This window comes from Phyllobates terribilis, unplaced genomic scaffold (genome assembly GCF_046119375.1).
Source record: "Phyllobates terribilis strain yellow unplaced genomic scaffold, ASM4611937v1 Scaffold_1__5_contigs__length_1240528914, whole genome shotgun sequence".
Taxonomy (NCBI): domain Eukaryota; kingdom Metazoa; phylum Chordata; class Amphibia; order Anura; family Dendrobatidae; genus Phyllobates; species Phyllobates terribilis.
Genome location: NW_027362761.1, coordinates 311,681,170 through 311,702,762, shown reverse-complemented (window position 1 = coordinate 311,702,762; position 21,593 = coordinate 311,681,170). Strand labels below are relative to the sequence as shown.

The following is a 21,593-nucleotide window of genomic DNA, read 5'->3' as shown; positions in this document are numbered from 1 at the left end:
CTAGATTATATGATGGGGCGCTGCTACAAAGAGCTAGACTGATTGCCGTATGGAGTGAGGAAGGAGTTTTTCCAATAATTGGGAGCTATTAATGTCTGCCCTGTGGGGTTTTTGCCTTCCTCTGGATCAACATGTTAGGCTACAGTGGCATATAATAGTTTGGACACCCCTGGTCAAAATTACTGTTATTGTGAACAGTTAACCAAGTTGAAGATGAAATGTTCTCTACAAGGTCTAAAGTTAAAGATGACACATTTCCTTTGGATTTTAGGAAAAAAAATTATATATATATACTGCTCAAAAAAATAAAGGGAACACTCAAATAACACATCCTAGATCTGAATGAATGAAATATTCTCATTGAATACTTTGTTCTGTATAAAGTTGAATGTGCTAACAACAAAATCACACAAAAAATCATCAATGGAAATCAAATTTATTAACCAATGGAGGCCTGGATTTGGAGTCACCCCCAAAATTAAAGTGGAAAAACACACTACAGACTGATCCAACTTTGATGTAATGTCCTTAAAACAAGTCAAAATGAGGCTCAGTATTGTGTGTGGCCTCCACATGCCTGTATGACCTCCCTACAACGCCTGGGCATGCTCCGGATGAGGTTGTGGATGGTCTCCTGTGGGATCTCCTCCCAGACCTGGACTAAAGCATCCGCCAACTCCTGGACAGTCTGTGGTGCAACGTGACGTTGGTGGATGGAGCGAGACAAGATGTCCCAGATGTGCTCAATCGGATTCAGGTCTGGGGAACGGGCGGGCCAGTCCATAGCTTTAATGCCTTCATCTTGCAGGAACTGCTGACACACTCCAGCCACATGAGGTCTGGCATTGTCCTACATTAGGAGGAACCCAGGGCCAACCGCACCAGCATGTGGTCTCACGATGGGTCTGAGGATCTCATATCGGTACCTAATGGCAGTCAGGCTACCTCTGGCGACCACATGGAGGGCTGTGCGGCCCTCCAAAGAAATGCCACCCCACACCATTACTAACCCACTGCCAAACCGGTCATGCTGAAGGACGTTGCAGGCAGCAGATCGCTCTCCATGGCGTCTCAAGACTCTGTCACGTCGGTCACATGTGCTCAGTGTTAACCTGCTTTCATCTGTGAAGAGCACAGGGCGCCAGTGGCGACTTTGCCAATCCTGGTGTTTTGTGGCAAATGCCAAGCATCCTGCACAGTGTTGGGCTGTGACCACATCCCCCATCTGTGGACATCGGGCCCTCATACCACCCTCATGGAGTTGGTTTCTAACCATTTGTGCAGACACATGCACATTTGTGGCCTGCTGGAGGTCATTTTGCAGGGCTCTGGCAGTGCTCCTCCTGTTCCTCCTTTCAAAAAGGCGGAGGTAGCGGTCCTGCTGCTGGGTTTTTGCCCTCCTACGGCCCCCTCCACATCTCCTGGTGTACTGGCCTGTCTCCTGGTAGCCCCTCCAGCCTTTGGACACTACGCTGACAGACACAGCAAACCTTCTTGCCTAGCTCGCATTGATGTGCCATCCTAGATGAGCTGCACTACCTGAGCAACTTCTGTGGGTTGTAGAGTGTGTCTTGATAATTGCCAATAATTTATATCTATTGTCTATTCCATTTGCACAACAGCATGTGAAATTGATTGTCAATCAGTGTTGCTTCCTAAGTGGACAGTTTGATTTCACAGAAGTTTGATTTACTTGGAGTTATATTCTGTTCTTTAAGTGTTCCCTTTATTTTTTTGAGCTATATATATATATATATATATATATATATATATATATATATATATATATATATATATATATATATATATATATATATATATACACATACATATATAGATATATATATCTATATATCTATATATATATAGATATATATATATATATATATATATATATATATATATATATATATATATAAACACACATGTGTATATATATATATTTTTTTTTCCTCTATTACATTTTAAAAATTACAAAAAAGAAAATGGGCAGATGCAAAAGTTTTGACACCCTGCATGATTAGCACCCAGTAGTGTCCCTTTTCAAAGTATCACAGCTTGTAAAGACTTTTTGTACCCAGCCAAGAGTCTTTCAGCTTTCAGTTTTTGTTGGAGGGATTTTCATCCATTCTTCCTTGTAGAATTCTTCCAGTTCTGTGAGATTCCAGAGTCATCTTGCATGCACTGCTATTTTGAGGTCTAGCCACAGATTTTCAATGAAGTTCAGATCAGGGGACTGAGAGGGCCATTGTAAAACCATCAGCTTGCTTCTTTTGAGGTAGTTTATTGTGGAATTTGACGTGTATTTAGGATCATTATCCATTTGTAGAAGCCATCCTCTTTTCAACTTCAGCTTTTTTACAGATGGAGTTATGTTTGCATCAAGAATTTGTTGAAATTGTATTGAATCCATTCTTCCCTCTACCTGTGAAATGTTCCCTGTGTCATTGGCTGCAACACAACCCAATGCTTAATGGTTGGCGAGATGTTCTTTTCCTTAAGTTCTGTGCCATTTTTTCTTCACACATACCTTTGATCATTGTGGCCAAAAAGTTCTATTTTAACCTCATCGGTCCACAGGACTTGTTTCCAAAATGCATCAGGCTTGTTTATATGTTCTTTTGCATACTTCTGACGCTGAATTTTATTGTGAAGATGCAGGAAAAGCTTTCTTCTGATGAGTCTTCCATGAAAGGCACAGGTACAGGTACATGTACAGGTGTCTCTGAACAGTAGAACAATGTACCCCAACTCCACAGTCTGATAAATCTTTCTAAAGGATTTTTGCAGTCAAGAGGGGGTTCTGATTTGCCTTTCCAGCAATCCTATGAGCAGCTCTTACTGAAATTTTGCTTGGTCTTCCGTACCTTATCTTGACCTCTACTGTTCCTGTTAACTGTCATTTCTTAATTACATCTCGAACTAAGGAAAGGGTAACTTGGAAACGCTTTGCTATCTTCTTATAGCTTTCTCCAGCTTTGTGCTTCTCTATCATTTTCATTTTCAGAGTGCTAGGCAGCTGCTTAGAAGAATCTATGGCTGCTGTTTTTTGGCACAAGGCTGCAGGAGGCTGCGTTTTTATAAATCTGGAAGATTTGCATCACCTGGTGTTTCTTAACAATGATAGTGAAGCCATAACCCTAACAGTCTAATTAACGTCTGAAACCTTGGTCAAAGTTGCTCAAACTTTTGCATCGGCCCATTTTCCTTTTTGTCATTTTTAAAATGTAAAAAATTACAATATTTTTTTTTTTTTGCCTAAAATACAAAGGAATAATCTTTAACTTTAGGCCTTTTGGCGATCATTTCATCTTTACTTTTCTTAACTGTTCACAATAACAGTAATTTTGACCAGGGGTGCCCAGTCTTTTACATGCCACTGTATAGGTTGAACTTGATGGACTTACGTATACCTTACGTCAATCTTAAATCTATCAAGTGATGAAACTATGAATGAAAAACAAGAACTTTAAAGTTAGAAAATGTTCAATTTTGCACTATCTGATACTGCCCAGTATTGGCATAGGCAGAGATTATATGTAGAAAACAGGCATATATAGGTTTAAATGTATGATAGCAGGACCAAATCAAGGATGTGTAAGATATGGAAGCTGCTAGTTAATTAGGGAATAAAGGTGACCTTTACACATTTTAAACACAATGTATGACATAGTGTTTGAAACGCATAAGAAACTCTTGTCTCACATCTAAGGCCATTAACTTTAAAGGTGTGGCCTGAAACTATTGTTGACTTTAATCCCAAATTTCTATCTATTTAATGTAATAATCTAATAATTTTGTAATATACATTAATTAAAAACTCCTTGCTGTTTCCTCTTGACTCTGCTTTTTTTAACTTCCAGTTTGATTACATTTCATTTGAGAACCTTTAGTGCATGCTGGGATACTCAATGAGATATCATCAGGGGGAAGGTGCTGCAGTCACTGCCGCAGATGCTTTCCCCATCCTGAAGCAAACATCATCAGTGACGCTTATTTTAAGGGTGGGCTGTTCTCTGCTCTACTGAGCATATGTTGTCACTTCCAACATATGCTCAGTAGAAGCTCCCTGCTCATTGTGTAATATTTCTTTCAATGCACAATGACGGTGCACTCCCTCGCTGCCTCTATTGAGAAGTGACAAGCCGGCAACAGAGTGCACCATCAGTGTGCATTGTAAAGGAGATGTCATGGTGAGCAGGAAGAGCAGAGATCATCCCTGCCCCCCAGTCTGTTTGCATAGCTGGTTTCTGCTCTCCCTGCTTACTATGTTCTCTGCTTTACAATTCACACTGACAGTGTGCTCCCTTACCAGATCGGCACTTCTCATTAGAAACAGAAAAAGAGGGCATTTTCACTGTGCATTGAAAAGGAATATGACACAGGGAGATCCTACTGACCATACATTAACAAAGGCCACATGCTTAGTAGAGCATAGACTAGCCCAGCACCTGAAATGGACGTCACTGATGACGCCTGATTTCAGCGTGGGGACAGAGGCTATGGCAGTTACCGCAGCTCCTTCCACCTGATTACATCCCATTTAAGTATCTTAGCATGCACTGGACATTCTCAAACAAAATGTCATCAAACCAGAAGTATTAATAAATAAATAAAGCAGTTAGAAAGGGAACAGTAGAGACTTTTTCATTAAAGTATATTAGAAAAGCGATTAGATTACATTTAATAGATAGACTTTTAGGATGAAAATCAACATTCATTTCACACCACCCCTTTAATGAAGCAGACGGAGAGTCATTGTGCTCTATCTGACCTCCTTTACAAAACAGGCACAAAAGAGCAATCGACCACACGTGCATTCTGAAGTGACGCTGGTCATATATCTCCTCAGCGCCTGTAATTTTTTCGTCTTCTCTTCTACATTTTGCAATCCATCTGTATGAGAAAGATCTGTTATGCTAAAGCGAAACTTCACTTGATGATTTACTGGATTGTGGAAATAAAATCAATCTTTGCTTCAACTACAACTACAATTTTGCAGTGCCAAGTTTTTTGGTATACTACATCTTATGGCTGGAGCATATAAAAAAAAATCATCCAATTTATATCTAAAAAAAAAATCATCCAATTTATATCCCAAAAAACTTGGACAATTTTCATACATATTGCCATCTGTGTAGCTGCATTTTACATCAATGTGGCATATATCTGCCATGCATCTTTATATACTAACATTTTAAAATGTACATTATCACATACAGTTTCCAACTTTAATAATGGCAATGTATACATAAAAATCAGATGCAATATGGATGATCCATATGGCATTTATTTATTTGTTGCCCACCCACAGACTTGTATACTCATATCTCATCCAAAATACAGAAGACAATAATTCACACTGCAATTTTTTTCACATGCACACTCAGTCCCTATGAAAACACTGTCATCTGAACAGTCCTATTGAAATACACTGGTCAGTGTACTGTACGACTTTTATTCAAACATCACCAGTCCGAATAATATGCTTCCCTAAACTAGCCATAAGGAGTGGGATTGTGGTGCCCGTGTCTGTAGCGCCACAAAATGCCTGCATGTGTGATATACTTAGATATGCATTGCCAGCTATGGTGAGGGTTGGTTATTCTGCTGGTGCAAACTATATCCACACATTGTACCCGATCCCTTACTGGAGGATTGTGCACTTTTGTCTGAACCAGGAAGTGTGCACGATACTTCAGGTGGGAGGAGGTGCTTGAGTGGAGAAGTGAAGATGTGAGAAGTAGTGATGGGCAGTCAGGCTCTTTTTGGTGATCTGGCTCTTCTGGCTCCGCTCACCAAAAAGAGCCGGATTTTTTGGATCCTAAATGGATCCCTATTAAATATGTTTTCACCGTAGGTGAACACATATTTAAGATGAGGTTGATCCAGCCAAAACTCTGCCCACCCATGATGAAACTCCGCCCACTCGCAATTAGCCACTTAAATCAAAGAGTGGGCGAAGTTTGGATCGGGTGGGCAGAGTTACGACCACTGAACACTGCTGTGTCACCCAGGGGGATATAGGGGACTCGGTACCCGGGCCTTTTACCTTGTTTAGGATGTCACGGCAGTCGGCTCCCGGGCCCGTACTCTGGGGTCTCTCTTGAAAAAGGGGTTTTAGTATACAGTTTGTCTTGTGACGCCACCTGTGGTTCCCGGTAATAGTTACTGGCGCTGCTGCAGACCTCCGGGGGTGATGGGATGGCAGCTGGGATGTTTCTGCTCCCCACAGGCGGAGCAGGCCCCCGGGGCAGGTGTTAGGGCAGATGGTGATGCTGGGTGTTGTAGTGCAGAAGAGATGGCGCAGCAGGAGTAATTGACAGAGACAGGAGATTCGCTTCAGTACCTTTACTGGTGTAACGGCAGGCATGGTCCAGGGTACTTGCTAGGAAGGGTGCACTTCAGGACTTCTCCCCAGTGAGCGGGTATAAGGCCTCCTGATCCGTGTCTCCCTCTCTCTAAGCTTCTAGCCAGCCTGAAACTTGACCTAGCTTCTGTGTTGTGTTGCTCTCTCACCTGACCGCTTGGTAGTAGGACCTTTCTTTGGCAACCACTATCCCTGGACGCCGGGGCCTTCGTGGTTCCTAGTCCGGTTATTGCTGGTAGCTTCAGGATGACCAGGGGTCTGGAAGCCTCCTGGTAAGCCGGTAGGCCCTACTGGGTATAGAGGACCCTGTAGGCGCAGACCCGGTGTCCGGTTTGTGTCTTGGGGTGAGCCTATGATGCTCCTCTGCCCCCTCAACTCCTTTCTCCTCTCCTCTTTGCCTCCGGCCACACTCAGGGCCCTCAGAACACAGCAGCAGACGTGCTGCTCCTTCACTGGTCTCAGCGCCAGCACGCTCTCCCACTTTCTGCTCTGTCTGAACTGAACTCTCTAACTGCCTAACTCCACCCTCCATATATATATCCCTAACAGGGCTCCCTTTGGTGGTCTGAGGTGGAAGGGTGGAGGTGTTTGTTTGTATTGAGGGCCTCTTGTGGAGAAGTCCATCCATGCACCCTTTTGGGTCCTGTGGTACCTGTGGTAGCAGGGTGCCACACTGCGATTTTACGCCCAGTGAGAGCGATTTAGAGAAGTTAGTGGTTCTCACTGGGGTGCCGGCTCCCATCAGTCACAGCAGGGAGCCGGCTCTTTGTGTGGGATATTTCGCTACTAACACATCACTAGTGAGGAGAAGTAGCAACATGGAGGTCCGGATGAAAAGGAGCAACGTGATCTCTTCAAGGACAAGCTACATGAGGCAGTGTATCAGTCCCTAGAGCCACAGAGACTTACAGAGTCCATGGTGAAACTGAGAGACTGGTTCGGTGTTCATATAACGAGCAGTAAAGTGCTTTGCCCAGGAGCTCAGCAGCGCATAGAATCAGAAACACCTCTGCAAGAGAAAGTAAGTGTTTTCCACAGGATTCAAGCTGCCTGCTCGCTGGAAGGGATCATGGATCCAGTTCCTGTCAAGCCTGGATTCCTGGGGTCCAAGGAGTCTTTTACCAGAGATATGATTAGCAGCAGGAAGACTACACTACATCACAGCAGAGAAACTGAACCCTCACCGTGCAGGTCCCACAAAAACCCTGTGTGTGAGTTGTATGGAATCTTCTGGAACTGTTTGCAGAAATTCAGTAAGAGGTACAAACTGATTATTGCCCCATCTAATGCTGATTATTCTCTGCTGCACCATTCCTGTTCCAACTCCCCTGGGAGCCAGCCCTGGTTTGGAAGGATTAATCATCTGGCACTGTTAATCACCACCTAAATCCCAGGGGCCTTCATCTGTGCCCCGCCATACCAGGCTGAACATCCCAACTGGCGTCACAAACCTTTTTATTATTTTATTATTAGCCCCACAAATGAAAAAGACTGTCACGTGCCCCCGGTCGGGCCTGACCAGCACTCGGACCACTGTGCACCAGTACCATTAGTGCAGCGGGCAGCTGGAGCGGCATAGGCTCTTTCCTGGCTTCAAGAACAGGATCTTGTGTGCCTAAGGACCTTAACTTTTCTAAGCAACCATTGTTTTGTTTCAAGTCCCTGCAGCAGCAAGGGAGTTCTGGTGATCGACTGTGCATGCAGTGTCGGAACCCGCGGTTGGTGAAGCACTGCTAGCTCGCACTGCTAGCTCACACTGCTCGAGATCCAGTTACTCAGGATCCCACTGGAAAACGTATCAGCTGAGTAAAGACCCTGCAACAGCATTGAGATTCATTGCATACAAAGAGTGGAGAAACCCTTGAAATGGCCAAGATGGTGACCTTAGAAGTCCCAAGATGGTGCTGAGCGCTGACGACAAGGTATCAGTGAGTGGTGCGGAGGCTGGCAATAGCTTCGCCCGTTGTGGGCATATTGACAAGGAAACAGCACAAAAATCTGTCTGGTACAGGTGCTGGCCTGAGCTTAGGTTGCAGCCCCCTATGAGCAGTACCCGCCCATCATGGGCACGACAAAGGAAGAAGAATCCCCAGCCTTTAATGATGATCCCTAAGTTGCCTAGGCTTCCTATTTTGCGAAAATCACAGCGTAGTACAAAGGTACAGACCCCTTCTCGCTATAGGAATGATTCATAGAGCAAGGAATACCAATAAGTAGATTTGCTTTTGTATTTATGTTGAACTATGCTTTATGTAACGTTACTGAAAATGTTGAAAAAGAAGATGTGCCCATATGGACTAATGTGAGATTTCAGCAACCATTACTTTATTCCACTATGAGAACTCTTGTAAAGATTTACGAACTGAAAGGAGCCCGGTACATCGTGCCTTTGTCAAGGAGCCATCCAAAACAGCCAGTGCAGTGAATTCTATATTATGGTCTGTGTGCCCCGCAGCTGTACTCGGGGACGATCAGGAGTGGTTTTGGGCTGTAAGCCACGACTAGATTAATTCAACTGTTTATGTATGTTCAGGTTAATGCTATTTCGTTTTATTGTGGACTGACTCTTGGCTAAGTAGCCCGAGGATATGCTACTCTTCATTGGGGGGGGGGATGTGGTGCCCGTGTCTGTAGCACCACAAAATGCCTGCATGTGTGATATACTTTTATATGTATTGCCAGCTATGGTAAGGGTTGGTTATTCTGCTGGGGAAAACTGCATCCACACGTTGTACCCGATCCCTTACTGGAGGATTGTGCACTTTTGTCTGAACCAGGAAGTGTGCACGATCCCTCAGGTAGGAGGAGGTGATTGAGTGGAGAAGTGAAGATGTGAAAAAAAGTAGCAACATGGAGATCCAGATGAAGAGAAGCAGCGTGCTCTCTTCAAGGACAAGCTACATGAGGCAGGGAATCAGTCCCCAGAGCCACAGAGACTTCCATAGTCTGTGGTGAAACTGAGAGACTGGCTCGGTCTTCATATAATGAGCAGTAAAGTGCTTTGCCCAGGAGCTCAGCAGCACATAGAATCAGGAAAACTGCTGCAAGAGAAAGTAAGTGTTTTCCACAGGATTCAAGTTGCCTGCTTGCTGGAAGGGATCGCGAGTCCAGTACCTGTCTATCCTGGATCCCTGGGGTCCAAGGAGTCTTTTACCAGAGATATGATTAGCAGCTGCAAGGCTACATTGCATCACAGCAGAGAAACTGAACCCTGAAGGTCCCACCAAAACCCTGTGTGTGAGTTGCTTGGAATCTTCTGGAACTGTTTGCAAAAATTCAGTAAAAGGTACAAACTGTTTATTGCCCCATCTAATGCTGATTATTCTCTGCTGCACCATTCCTGCTCTAAATCCCTTGAGAGCCAGCCCTGGTTGGGAAGGGTTAATCATCTGGCACTGTTCATCACCACCTAACTCTCTGGGGCCTTCATCAGTGCCTGGCCATACCAGGCCGAACATCCCATATGGCATCACAAACCTTTTATTATTAGCCCCACAATTGACAAAGACTGTTACGCGCCCCCGGTCGGGCCTGACCAGGACCGCCGTGCACCAGTACCAGGACCGGAGCGGCCAGCCGGAGCAGCACAGGATCTGACATAGCCACCCAATGATACAGTGTGCGGTGTAGCCAACAACGAGCTGATTAAAATGCACTTCCATACTCAATTCTGAATAAACTGAGATGGCTTGAAAATTTTGTTTCCATTTTTAATCATTTACATATTATAACCGATTCTGTGATTTCTATATTTCGATGACTTTTCCTTCTTGGTTTTGCAGTCTCAATGTTGTGGAGTGTAGGTGTAGTGGGCTGGCAGACTCTGGCTGTTCTGTGATAATTGAAATAGAGCCTGTGACAGAAATGATTACGCAGGATGGTGTTGCCACCTTGTGGCCAGAGGTTGCACCTGCGCAGGGTGTGATGACAGAGAAAAAGACTGAGTCTCCTGTGTCCCGCCCTAGAGAGTCACGTGACCAGAGTGAGAAGCAGGAAAAAGCGCGCGGAGAGTCTGAGAGAGTCTGTGAAAAGAACCAGGACGGTGTGCAGGTCCTCGTGTGTGCCTTAGAGGATACTCTCAATGTGGCTGCTGTTATCTGACATCTTTTCCTCAGAGCTTTCCCCAGCTTCCGCACTGCTGAAGGATTCAGCTGTTACACTCCCCACTACTGGAGTGTGGACTACACAAGGGAACCCACAAGAGCTGCTATACTGATCAGAGAGACTGTAAGCGGGACCTCTGGCGAGAGGCCGAAGTATTCCTTCCTTTCAGCGAAATTTGTTGTTCCTGTTTTTTTTTCTTCGGCTGGGACGCCTTCCTGCAAAGACAGACAGGCCTGCGACGGGGGACACATCCTTCTGGAGTAAAGGACTGGTAACGTGTGAGTAGGGACAGTGAGGGTCAGCTTATAAGTACACGTTATTGCTGTGAGTATATACGGTTGTCATTTATTGTGTTCTGCTGTGTTAAAAATTTATACAAGTAAAGATACGGTTATCAAGATAGAGTCTGTGTGTGGGGATCTTGCTGGGCCAGATCATGGATACCAACGCGCGGCCTTGCCCGCGGTCACTTCATCGGTACAGAAGTTAGATCCAAAAAGCTGACATTTATTTTATTTCTGATTGCTAGATGCTGCTACCTTCCTATGAGTGATCAGGTGAATCACCATAATATCAATCAGTAAAAAATGGAGGAAATAGGAAAAAATGGGAGTTGTAGTTCTAGAGTTGCTGTTTAAAATAGACACAGATGTAAAGTCCAACAAGTAGACATTTATTTTAATAAATATGCACTTTTTGGATTCTTCTGTGCACTTCTTTAATCATCAGCACTAGAACTATAACTCCCATTATATCCTTATTACTTAATTTTTCACTGATTGATATTACTCTGATTTGCCTGATCAACCATAGTGAGATAGCAACAGCTGACAACCTAATACAAAATGTAATAGATTGTTCCCAGTGTTCTCACAACTATACAAGTTGAGTGCACTACCTGACAACTTATTTCTATCCTCTCAATTTACTATGTACTAAAACCCATCTGCACTACTGAGAGCCCTGTTTGTTTTTTCTGTTTTAGAGGCCTAATGAAGGCCTCCTCTCGCTGCCATCTTGGTCTTTCTATGGTCATCTTGGTCCCCTTGTGAGTCCCTGACTGAGCTTCATAGAAGAGCAATGATTTTCTTGTACCCTGCAATGTTATACAATCGGCTAACCAAAGTAGATAGCAATTAGAGCAGGGGTACCCAACCTGTGGCTCGGGAGCCACATGTGGCTCGCGGGCCCATATTGTGTGACTCATGGCTCTCTGCCAACTTGGTGTATTAGGACCAGGTCTAGCAAACAGCTAAAAATAGCAGGTCTCCAGACTTTTCTGTGTAACACCACACAGAAGAGCAGATCTGGATGTGCATCTACTGGCCCATGGGGGTGGAGAGATAAGTGTGATGAGCTGGAAATAGGATGATACTGCAAGATATTAGGGGTGCTTGAAGATGGATATGGTAGTGTAGTTGAAGTGCTTGATACGAGAATACCAAATGGGCATAAAGTGGAAACCCCTGGTCAGAAGTATGCTGCCAATAAGACAGGGAAGTACAGAGTATCAGTGTGATTTCTGTGGAGGAAGCTTTATGTAACGGGTCTGGGAGGCGGAACCTCTGAGCAACTATACAAGGGGGCAGTCCTTGTAAGGAAGCAGGTGGCTCCCAGGGAAGACGGGCAGGTAGTCACGGCAAGTGACAGGGACAGTCTCTGGGTAGAAGGGCAGGTAGTCACGGCCAGTGACAGGGACAGTCTCTGGGTAGAAGGGCAGGTAGTCACGGCAAGTGACAGGGACAGTCTCTGGGTAGAAGGACGGGTACTCACGGCAAGTGACAGGGACAGTCTCTGGGTAGAAGGGCAGCAGGCAGGTGGCTGGTGAGCGCTCCCAGGTGAGCGGGCGAGAGTCTTTGGACAGGCAGGTGGTCACGGCAAGTGACGGCAGAGCCTCCAGGTAGGCTAGCAGGCAGGTAGCAGGTGAGTGCTCCCAGGTGAGCAGGCAAGAGTCTCTGGACAGGCAGGTGGTCACGGCAAGTGACGGTGGAGCCTCCAGGTAGGCTAGCAGGCAGGTAGCAGGTGAGTGCTCCCAGGTGAGCAGGCAAGAGTCTCTGGCCAGGCAGGTGGTCACGGCAAGTGACGGCAGAGCCTCCAGGTAGGCTAGCAGGCAGGTAGCAGGTGAGCGCTCCCAGGTGAGCAGGCAAGAGTCTCTGGACAGGCAGGTGGTCACGGCAAGTGACGGCGGAGCCTCCAGGTAGGCTAGCAGGCAGGTAGCAGATGAGCGCTCCCAGGTGAGCGGGCAGGCTGGTCCATAGACAGACTGACAGGTGTCGGAAAGCAGACCGTCGGACCGCAGGCTTGCAAGCAGGTAAACAGATATCAGGCAGGTATCAAGCAGGAATCTGACAGGTGACTGGCAGGTAACTGGTAACGGGACCTGAGGGCTGAAGCAGAGTGAAGGCTTTGCAACAACATTGCTCGGGCACCTCCATTTTGGAGGAGGTGCCTTATATATGGTGAAGTCCTCCGGCCATTGGCCGGGGACTCCTTAGGACGGCGCGCGCGGCCCCTTTAAGAGAGGGGGAGCGCGCGTGTGCCCTAAGCACCGTGGCCGGGAAGCAGCGCGCGCTGCCAGCAGAGCGGGAGGAAGACGCCGGGCACGGAGCGGAGAGGTGAGGGGAACAGCGTCCCTGCCTAGCAGGAGGCAGAGACGCCGACGCTACAGTACCCCCCCCTTTAGGCCCCCCCTTTTTTAGGCCAGAGAGAAATTTATCAAGGATGAGAGGGGCATGGATGTTCTCCCGGGGCTCCCACATTCTCTCCTCAGGACCAAACCCCTTCCAATCTACCAGAAAAAAGGTTTTTCCTCTTACCCTTTTGGTGGCCAGAATGTTCTCTACCTCAAACTCGTTCTCAGCGGAAACCGGAGCAGGAGGCGTACCTGTAGACTTGGAAAAAGAGTTAAGTACCACGGGTTTGAGGAGAGATACATGGAAGGAGTTAGGGATCCGTAAGTTGGCCGGGAGTTTCAATTTATAGGCCACCGGGTTGATTTGTTTGATAACTTCCAGTGGGCCGATGAACCGAGGCCCTAACTTGTAGGAAGGAATTTTGAGCCGGACATATTTGGACGAGAGCCAGACTTTATCTCCAGGACGGAATTGTGGAGGATCCAGGCGTTTGTCAGCATGTTTTTTCATCCGCTCGGACGACTGAAGGAGTGCGGATCGGGTACTCTCCCAAATGGAGGAGAATTCGCTAACGAGAGATTCCGCAGCCGGATTGTCCACCGAGGTGGAGACGGGAAATGGGATCCGAGGATGCTGACCGAAGACTACAAAAAACGGGGATTTGGAGGAAGATTCGCTCTCGTGATTATTGTAAGAGAACTCGGCCCATGGTAGGAGATCCACCCAGTCCGAATGGTGGGCATTAACGAAGTGCCGGAGGTAACTGGTCAGGTTCTGATTGATCCGCTCCACTTGACCATTCGACTGTGGATGGTAAGCGGAGGAGAAGTCCAGAGTGACGTCAAGCAACTTACATGTGGCTCTCCAGAAGCGTGAGGTGAACTGAACCCCACGATCTGACACGATGTGGAGGGGCAGGCCATGGAAGATGTGGCGGATAAAGTCTTTAGCCAGTTCGGGTGCAGACGGGAGACCCGGCAGGGGAATGAAGTGCGCCATCTTAGAGAAGCGATCAGCGACCACCCAAATGACCGTACAACCGGCAGAGACAGGAAGATCCGTTATAAAGTCCATAGCAATATGCTGCCACGGGGCAGCAGGTAATGGAAGAGGAAGAAGGCGACCGGCTGGCAGGTGTCTCGGAACTTTGTTGCGGGCGCAGGACGCACAGGCAGAAACAAAGTCTATTACATCCTTGTGCAGGGTAGGCCACCAGTAATGCCGGGTAATGAGCTGGAGGGTCTTTTTCTGACCGGCGTGGCCAGCTAGCTTAGACGAGTGACCCCAGTGTAGGACCTTCTTCCGATCAGGTACTGTTATGAACGTCTTACCGGGAAGGAGACGATTTAGATTCACGGGAGCCACTTGCATTACTCTGGCGGGATCAATGATGTGCTTAGGTTCCTCCTCTAGATCAGATACCAGGAAGAATCGGGACAAGGCGTCAGCTTTGATATTTTTGTCTGCCGGGCGAAAATGAAGAACAAAATCAAAGCGGGCAAAAAACAAGCCAAGTTCTTGTGGTCCGTGTAAATTATTACCGGGTGAAGAGCCCCCTCCAGCAGGTAACGCCACTCCTCCAGTGCCAGCTTAATGGCTAACAATTCTCAGTCTCCAATAGAATAGTTGCGCTCAGAAGAGGAGAAGAGTTTGGAGAAAAAACCGCAGGTTACCATTCTTCCGGAAGATGACTTTTGGGTAAGTACCGCCCCGGCTCCGGAGGAGGAAGCGTCAACTTCTAGGAAGAATTGTTTGTTGCCGTCCGGACGATGCAGCACCGGGGCGGAGGAGAAGGCCTGTTTTAAGGAAAGAAAGGCCTCCTCAGCTTCGGGCGGCCATCTTCTGGAATTAGTACCCTTACGGGTGAGCGCAGAGATAGGGGCAGTCCGGGAAGAGAAGTGCGGTATGAAGAGGCGGTAATAGTTGGCGAAGCCCAGGAACCGCTGAATAGCCTTCAACCCCTCTGGTCGGGGCCACTTCTGGATGGCAGACAGATTCTCAGGATCCATTTGTAGGCCGGTCTGAGAGATTATGTAGCCCAGAAATGGAAGAGAGGTCTGCTCAAAGATGCACTTCTCATATTTAGCGTAGAGGTGGTTCTGCCTGAGCCTGAGCAGGACCTGACGAACATCCCTCCGGTGAGTAGGAAGGTCCGGAGAGAAGACCAAGATGTCGTCCAGGTACACCACCACGCAGGAGTAGAGAAGGTCACGGAAGATGTCATTGACCAACTCTTGAAAGACGGCAGGAGCGTTACAGAGACCGAAGGGCATTACAAGGTACTCATAGTGGCCGTCCCGGGTGTTGAATGCTGTCTTCCACTCATCCCCCTGACGGATACGGACCAGGTTATACGCCCCACGGAGATCCAGTTTGGTGAAGACAGCCAAGAAGGGAAGAAGAGTGGTGGTGGTGGGAGACTCACTACTGAGAGGAACAGAAGCAGATATCTGCAGACCGGACATAACTGCAAGAGAAGTATGCTGCCTCCCAGGGGCGAAGATCAAGGATGTTACCGATAGGATACCGAAGCTCATCAGTTCCAAGGATGTCCACCCATTTCTTCTGATACATGTTGGCACCAATGACACGGCAAAGAAGGACCTACCGACAATCTGCAAGGACTGGATGCGCAGGTAGTTTAATCTTCTATCCTTCCAGTAGACGGGCATGGCGTCAGGAGATGGAACAGGATCCTTGATGTGAACAACTGGCTGAGACGATGGTGCAGACAACAAGGATTTGGATTCCTGGACCACGGTGTGAATTACCTCTATGACGGACTCCTTGCCAGAGACGGACTACACCTCAACAAACCCGGGAAACACACATTCGCCAGGAGACTCGCAACACTCATCAGGAGGGCGTTAAACTAGAAGAAGAGGGGATGGGAAGAAAAACGCCGGACACGAACATGCAACCAGAGAACATACTAATGAAAGATATGAAGTGCGACAAAGAAGGTCCAAGACAAGATACTTGGAAGGGAGGTAAGAAAATTTCTAATACAATCCACAGGGAGAAGATTGGAACAAAACAAAATCGTGTAAACTGCGTGCTAGCAAATGCCAGGAGCCTGACAAACAAGATGGATGAACTGGAAGCAGAAATATCTACAGGTAACTATGACATAGTGGGAATAACCGAGACATGGTTAGATGAAAGCTATGACTGGGCAGTTAACTTACAGGGTTACAGTCTGTTTAGAAGGGATCGAAGAAGTCGGAAAGGGGGTGGAGTCTGTCTATATGTAAAGACGTGTCTAAAGCCTACAATACGGGAGGATGTATGGGAGGGAAATGAGGAGGTCGAGTCCTTATGGGTGGAGATACATGGGGCAAAAAACAATAATAAAATTATCATAGGAGTCTGCTATAAACCACCAAATATAGCAGAAGCCACGGAAAGTCTATTAATGAGACAAATAGACGAAGTAGCAAAAAATAATGAGGTGATTATTATGGGGGACTTCAACTACCCCGATATAGACTGGGAAACCGAAAGCTGTAGATCTCAGAAAGGAAACAGGTTTCTGTCAATTATCAAAGACAATTATTTGTCACAACTTGTGCAGGAACCAACTAGAGGGACGGCCTTTTAGACTTAATATTAACTAACAGGCCAGACAGAATAACTGAGGTGCAGGTCGGGGGGCACCTGGGAAATAGTGACCACAACATTATACAATTCCACATGTGCTTCAGTAGGGTGCCCAGCAAGGGAGTCACAAAAACACTGAACTTCAGGAGGGCAAAGTTTGATCAGTTAAGAGATGCCCTTCACCTTATAGACTGGGATAGTATCTTTAGTAATAGGAGCACGGATAGAAAATGGGAAATTTTCAAAACAGTCCTACATAGTCACTGTAGAAGGTACATACCTTATGGGAATAAAAGGGCTAGGAATAGGAGGAAGCCAATGTGGCTAAATAAGGAAGTCAAGAGGGCAATGAAAAACAAAAAAAGGGCTTTCGGTAAACTTAAACAAGAAGGCAGCGAGGAAGCGCTAATATCTTATAGGGAAAAAAACAAAATCTGTAAGAAACAAATAAGAATAGCAAAAGAGGAGACAGAGAGACTAATTGCCAAGGAAAGTAAAACGAATCCCAAACTGTTCTTTAACTATATAAACAGTAAAAGGATTAAAACTGATGGAGTTGGCCCATTGAAAAATAACCTGGGTAAAATCATAGAGGGCGATGAGTGTAAAGCAAACCTACTCAATAGCTTCTTCTCCACTGTTTTCACAAAAGAAAACTATTTATCGGAGGAAATGCAGAGTGATAAAGTAAACCCTCCGCTAAATATCACCCACCTAACCCAGGAGGAAGTTCAGAAACGCCTAAATAATATCAAAATAGACAAGTCACCAGGCCCAGATGGCATACACCCCCGGGTACTAAAAGAATTAAGTACTGTGATAGACAGGCCGCTGTATCTTATATTCAAGCACTCTTTATGGACAGGGACTGTCCCACTAGACTGGCGCCAAGCAAATGTGGTACCAATATTCAAAAAGGGGTCTAAAAGTGACCCTGGGAACTATAGACCAGTCAGTTTAACGTCTGTTGTGGGTAAATTGTTTGAAGGATTTCTTAGAGATGCTATTGTAGAATATCTTAATGATAATAACTGTCTAACTCCATATCAACATGTATTCATGAGGGATCGCTCCTGCCAAACAAACCTGATGGCCTTCTACGAGGAGGTGAGCTCACAGCTGGACCGGGGAGAGTCAGTGGATGTTGTATACCTTGACTTCTCCAAAGCGTTTGATACCGTGCCACACAAAAGGTTGGTATATAAAATGAGAATGCTTGGTCTGGGGGATAATGTGTGCAAGTGGGTAAATAGCTGGCTGAGTGATAGAAAGCAGAGGGTGGTTATCAATGGAGTAAGCTCAGGGTGTGTCAGGGTTACTAGCGGGGTGCCTCAAGGGTCTGTCTTGGGCCCTATATTATTTAATATATTTATTAATGATCTAGTGGAAGGGTTGCATAGTAAAATAGCAATATTTGCAGATGATACTAAACTTTGTAAAGTAGTTAACACAGATGAGGATAGGGCACAGCTACAGGAGGATTTAGATAAATTGGAGAGTTGGGCCAAAAAATGGCAAATGGGGTTCAATGCCGATAAATGTAAGGTCATGCACATGGGAAAGAAAAACAGCAGTCACCCATACATATTAAATCGGAAACCGTTGGGGAAATCTGACATGGAGAAGGACCTGGGCGTCTTGGTTAATAGCAAATTAAATTGGAGTGCCCAGTGTCAGGCAGCAGCTGCGAAGGCAAATAGAGTCATGGCATGCATCAGAAGAGGAATAGGGACATATGATGAGAACATTGTTCTTCCTCTGTATAAAGCGCTGGTAAGGCCGCACTTAGAATATTGTGCACAGTTCTGGGCTCCGGTGCTCAGGAAAGACATATTGGAGCTAGAGAGGGTACAAAGGAGGGCGACTAAGGTAATAAAGGGAATGGAGGGACTAGAATACCCAGAGAGGTTGTCAAAATTAGGCCCATTTACGTTGGAAAAGAGAAGGCTTAGGGGAGACCTCATAAACATGTATAAATACGTCAGGGGGCAGTACAGAGATCTCTCCCATGACCTGTTTATACCAAGGATGGTGACAAAGACGAGGGGGCACACTATGCGTCTGGAGGAAAGGAGGTTCCTGCACCAGCATAGAAGGGGATTCTTTACTGTAAGAGCCGTGAGACTCTGGAACTCTCTGGGAGAGGAAGTGGTGATGTCCAACTCACTTAAAGAGTTCAAGAGAGGCCTGGACGCCTTTCTTGAGAACAATAAAATTACATCTTATGCTTAGTTAATTAATCCAGGGATTTAATCTGACTGCCAGATTGGTGTCGGGAAGTGAATTTTTCCTCAATGATGTAAATTGGCCTATACCGCATGGTTTTTTGTTGCCTTACCCTGGATCAACGCTGCGGAATAGCTGCAGTGCACAAGAAATAGGCTGAACTGGATGGACGCTTGTCTTTTTTCGGCCTTATAAACTATGTAACTATGTAACTATGTAAGATTCTAGCCCCCCTCAGGTGGTCAAATAATTCAGGAATGAGCGGGAGGGGGTATTTATTCTTCACTGTAATCTGGTTAAGGCCTCTATAATCTATACATGGACGGAGTGAGCCGTCCTTCTTTTTGACGAAGAAGAAGCCTGCTCCCGCCGGGGAGGTAGATTTCCGGATAAATCCCCGGGCCAGATTCTCCTCAATATATTCTGACATGGACCGGGTCTCTGCCGCGGACAAAGGGTAGATACGCCCACGGGGAGGAGTAGAGCCGGGTATCAGGTCGATTGGACAATCGTATGGTCTATGAGGGGGTAATGTCTCTGCTTCTTTTTTATTGAAGACATCCGCATAAGACCAATAGGGAACCGGTAGACCGGGTAGATTGACTGGGGTAGGAGAAGGACGAGCAGGACGAACGGGAACTAGACAAGTCTTATGGCAGTCCTGTCCCCAGCGAAGGACTTCTCCGGTCTGCCAGTCAAGCACGGGTGCATGTTTCTGGAGCCAAGGTAGGCCTAACAAGAGTGCGTGAGAGAGTCCAGGCAGAACATGAAAGGAGATGCTCTCAGAATGCAGCATTCCCACCTGCAGAGTTATGGATTCGGTGATGAGTTGGATGGGATGTGGTAAGAGGCCCCCATCCACGGCGGCGACAGATAAAGGTACGGCCAGAGGTTTGGTGGGAATGCGGTATTTCTCTACCAGAGACTGAGAAATGAGATTTCCAGCAGCTCCTGAGTCAAGTTGAGCCAGTTCGAAATAGCGGTTCTCTCCGCAGGTGATAGAGACTGACAGCATCAGGGATGGAGAGGGTTTACTCTTGTCTAGGACGACCTCTCTGAGCGATCCTAGACACAGGCGTTTCCCGACCTCTCTGGGCAGGAACGGATCCGGTGCTCCTTACTGCCACAGTAGAAGCAGCTCCCCTCGGCATGGCGTAAGTCTTGACGGGTTTTGACCATCTTGGTCTGGTCGACCTGCATAGGCTCAGGTGAGTGTGCCTGGGGAGTAACGGAGGGAGTGACGGGTTTCTGGAAGGTGGGGGCTAGACGTGGAAACCTCCTCTCACGGGTGACCTCTTTGGCGCGCTCCTGGAATCGGATGTCAATCCGGGTGGCAAGTGTTATTAAGTCGTCGAGAGTGGTAGGAATGTCCCGACCGGCGAGTTCATCTTTAATACGGCCGGACAGACCCTCCCAGAAGACAGACACCAGAGCGTCGTTATCCCAGGCCAGCTCCGAAGCAAGGGTACGGAACCGTATGGCATATTGGCCCACGGTGAGATCTCCTTGACGGAGGCGTAGCAGAGACGATGCGGATGAGGTCTTCCGTCTGGGTTCGTCGAAGACTTTCCGGAAAGCCGTGAGAAAGGCTGGCAGGTCGGACACCAGGGGATCTCCTCTCTCCCACAGAGGATTTAGCCAAGCCAGAGCCTCCCCCGTGAGGTGGGACATGATAAAGGCTACTTTGGACCGGTCGGAGATAAACTGGTGGGACAAGAGTTCAAAGTGCAGGGTGCACTGGTTTATGAAGCCCCGAGCTTGAGCGGAGTCACCTCCGAAGCGAGGTGGTGCAGAAAACCGGGGTCCGGGACAGGATACCATGGTATTGGTGGGCAGCGGCGCTGCCGGGTTGCGAATCATGACACTAGTGGTGGTTGCTGGTGGAGCAGACAGAGTGTCCAGGCGAGAGTTGACACTCCGCAGGTGACTCAGGATGGACTCCTGTTGGGACCTCTGACGGGACAGTTCATGACATAGGTCCGAGAGCGAGGGAGCTTGGGTGCCACCGGATTCCATGGCCCGAGCAAACTGTAACGGGTCTGGGAGGCGGAACCTCTGAGCAACTATACAAGGGGGCGGTCCTTGTAAGGAAGCGGGTGGCTCCCAGGGAAGACGGGCAGGTAGTCACGGCAAGTGACAGGGACAGTCTCTGGGTAGAAGGGCAAGTAGTCACGGCAAGTGACAGGGACAGTCTCTGGGTAGAAGGGCAGGTAGTCACGGCAAGTGACAGGGACAGTCTCTGGGTAGAAGGACGGGTACTCACGGCAAGTGACAGGGACAGTCTCTGGGTAGAAGGGCAGCAGGCAGGTGGCTGGTGAGCGCTCCCAGGTGAGCGGGCGAGAGTCTTTGGACAGGCAGGTGGTCACGGCAAGTGACGGCAGAGCCTCCAGGTAGGCTAGCAGGCAGGTAGCAGGTGAGTGCTCCCAGGTGAGCAGGCAAGAGTCTCTGGACAGGCAGGTGGTCACGGCAAGTGACGGCGGAGCCTCCAGGTAGGCTAGCAGGCAGGTAGCAGGTGAGTGCTCCCAGGTGAGCAGGCAAGAGTCTCTGGACAGGCAGGTGGTCACGGCAAGTGACGGCGGAGCCTCCAGGTAGGCTAACAGGCAGGTAGCAGGTGAGCGCTTCCAGGTGAGCAGGCAAGAGTCTCTGGACAGGCAGGTGGT

General features: G+C 47.3%; 1 long non-coding RNA gene across 1 annotated transcript in view; it reads left to right on the top strand.

Moving 5' to 3' along the window:
- LOC141259167 (uncharacterized) overlaps positions 1 to 21,593 on the top strand; it is a 304,265-nt gene that overhangs the window by 48,425 nt on the left and 234,247 nt on the right. The window lies entirely within an intron of this gene.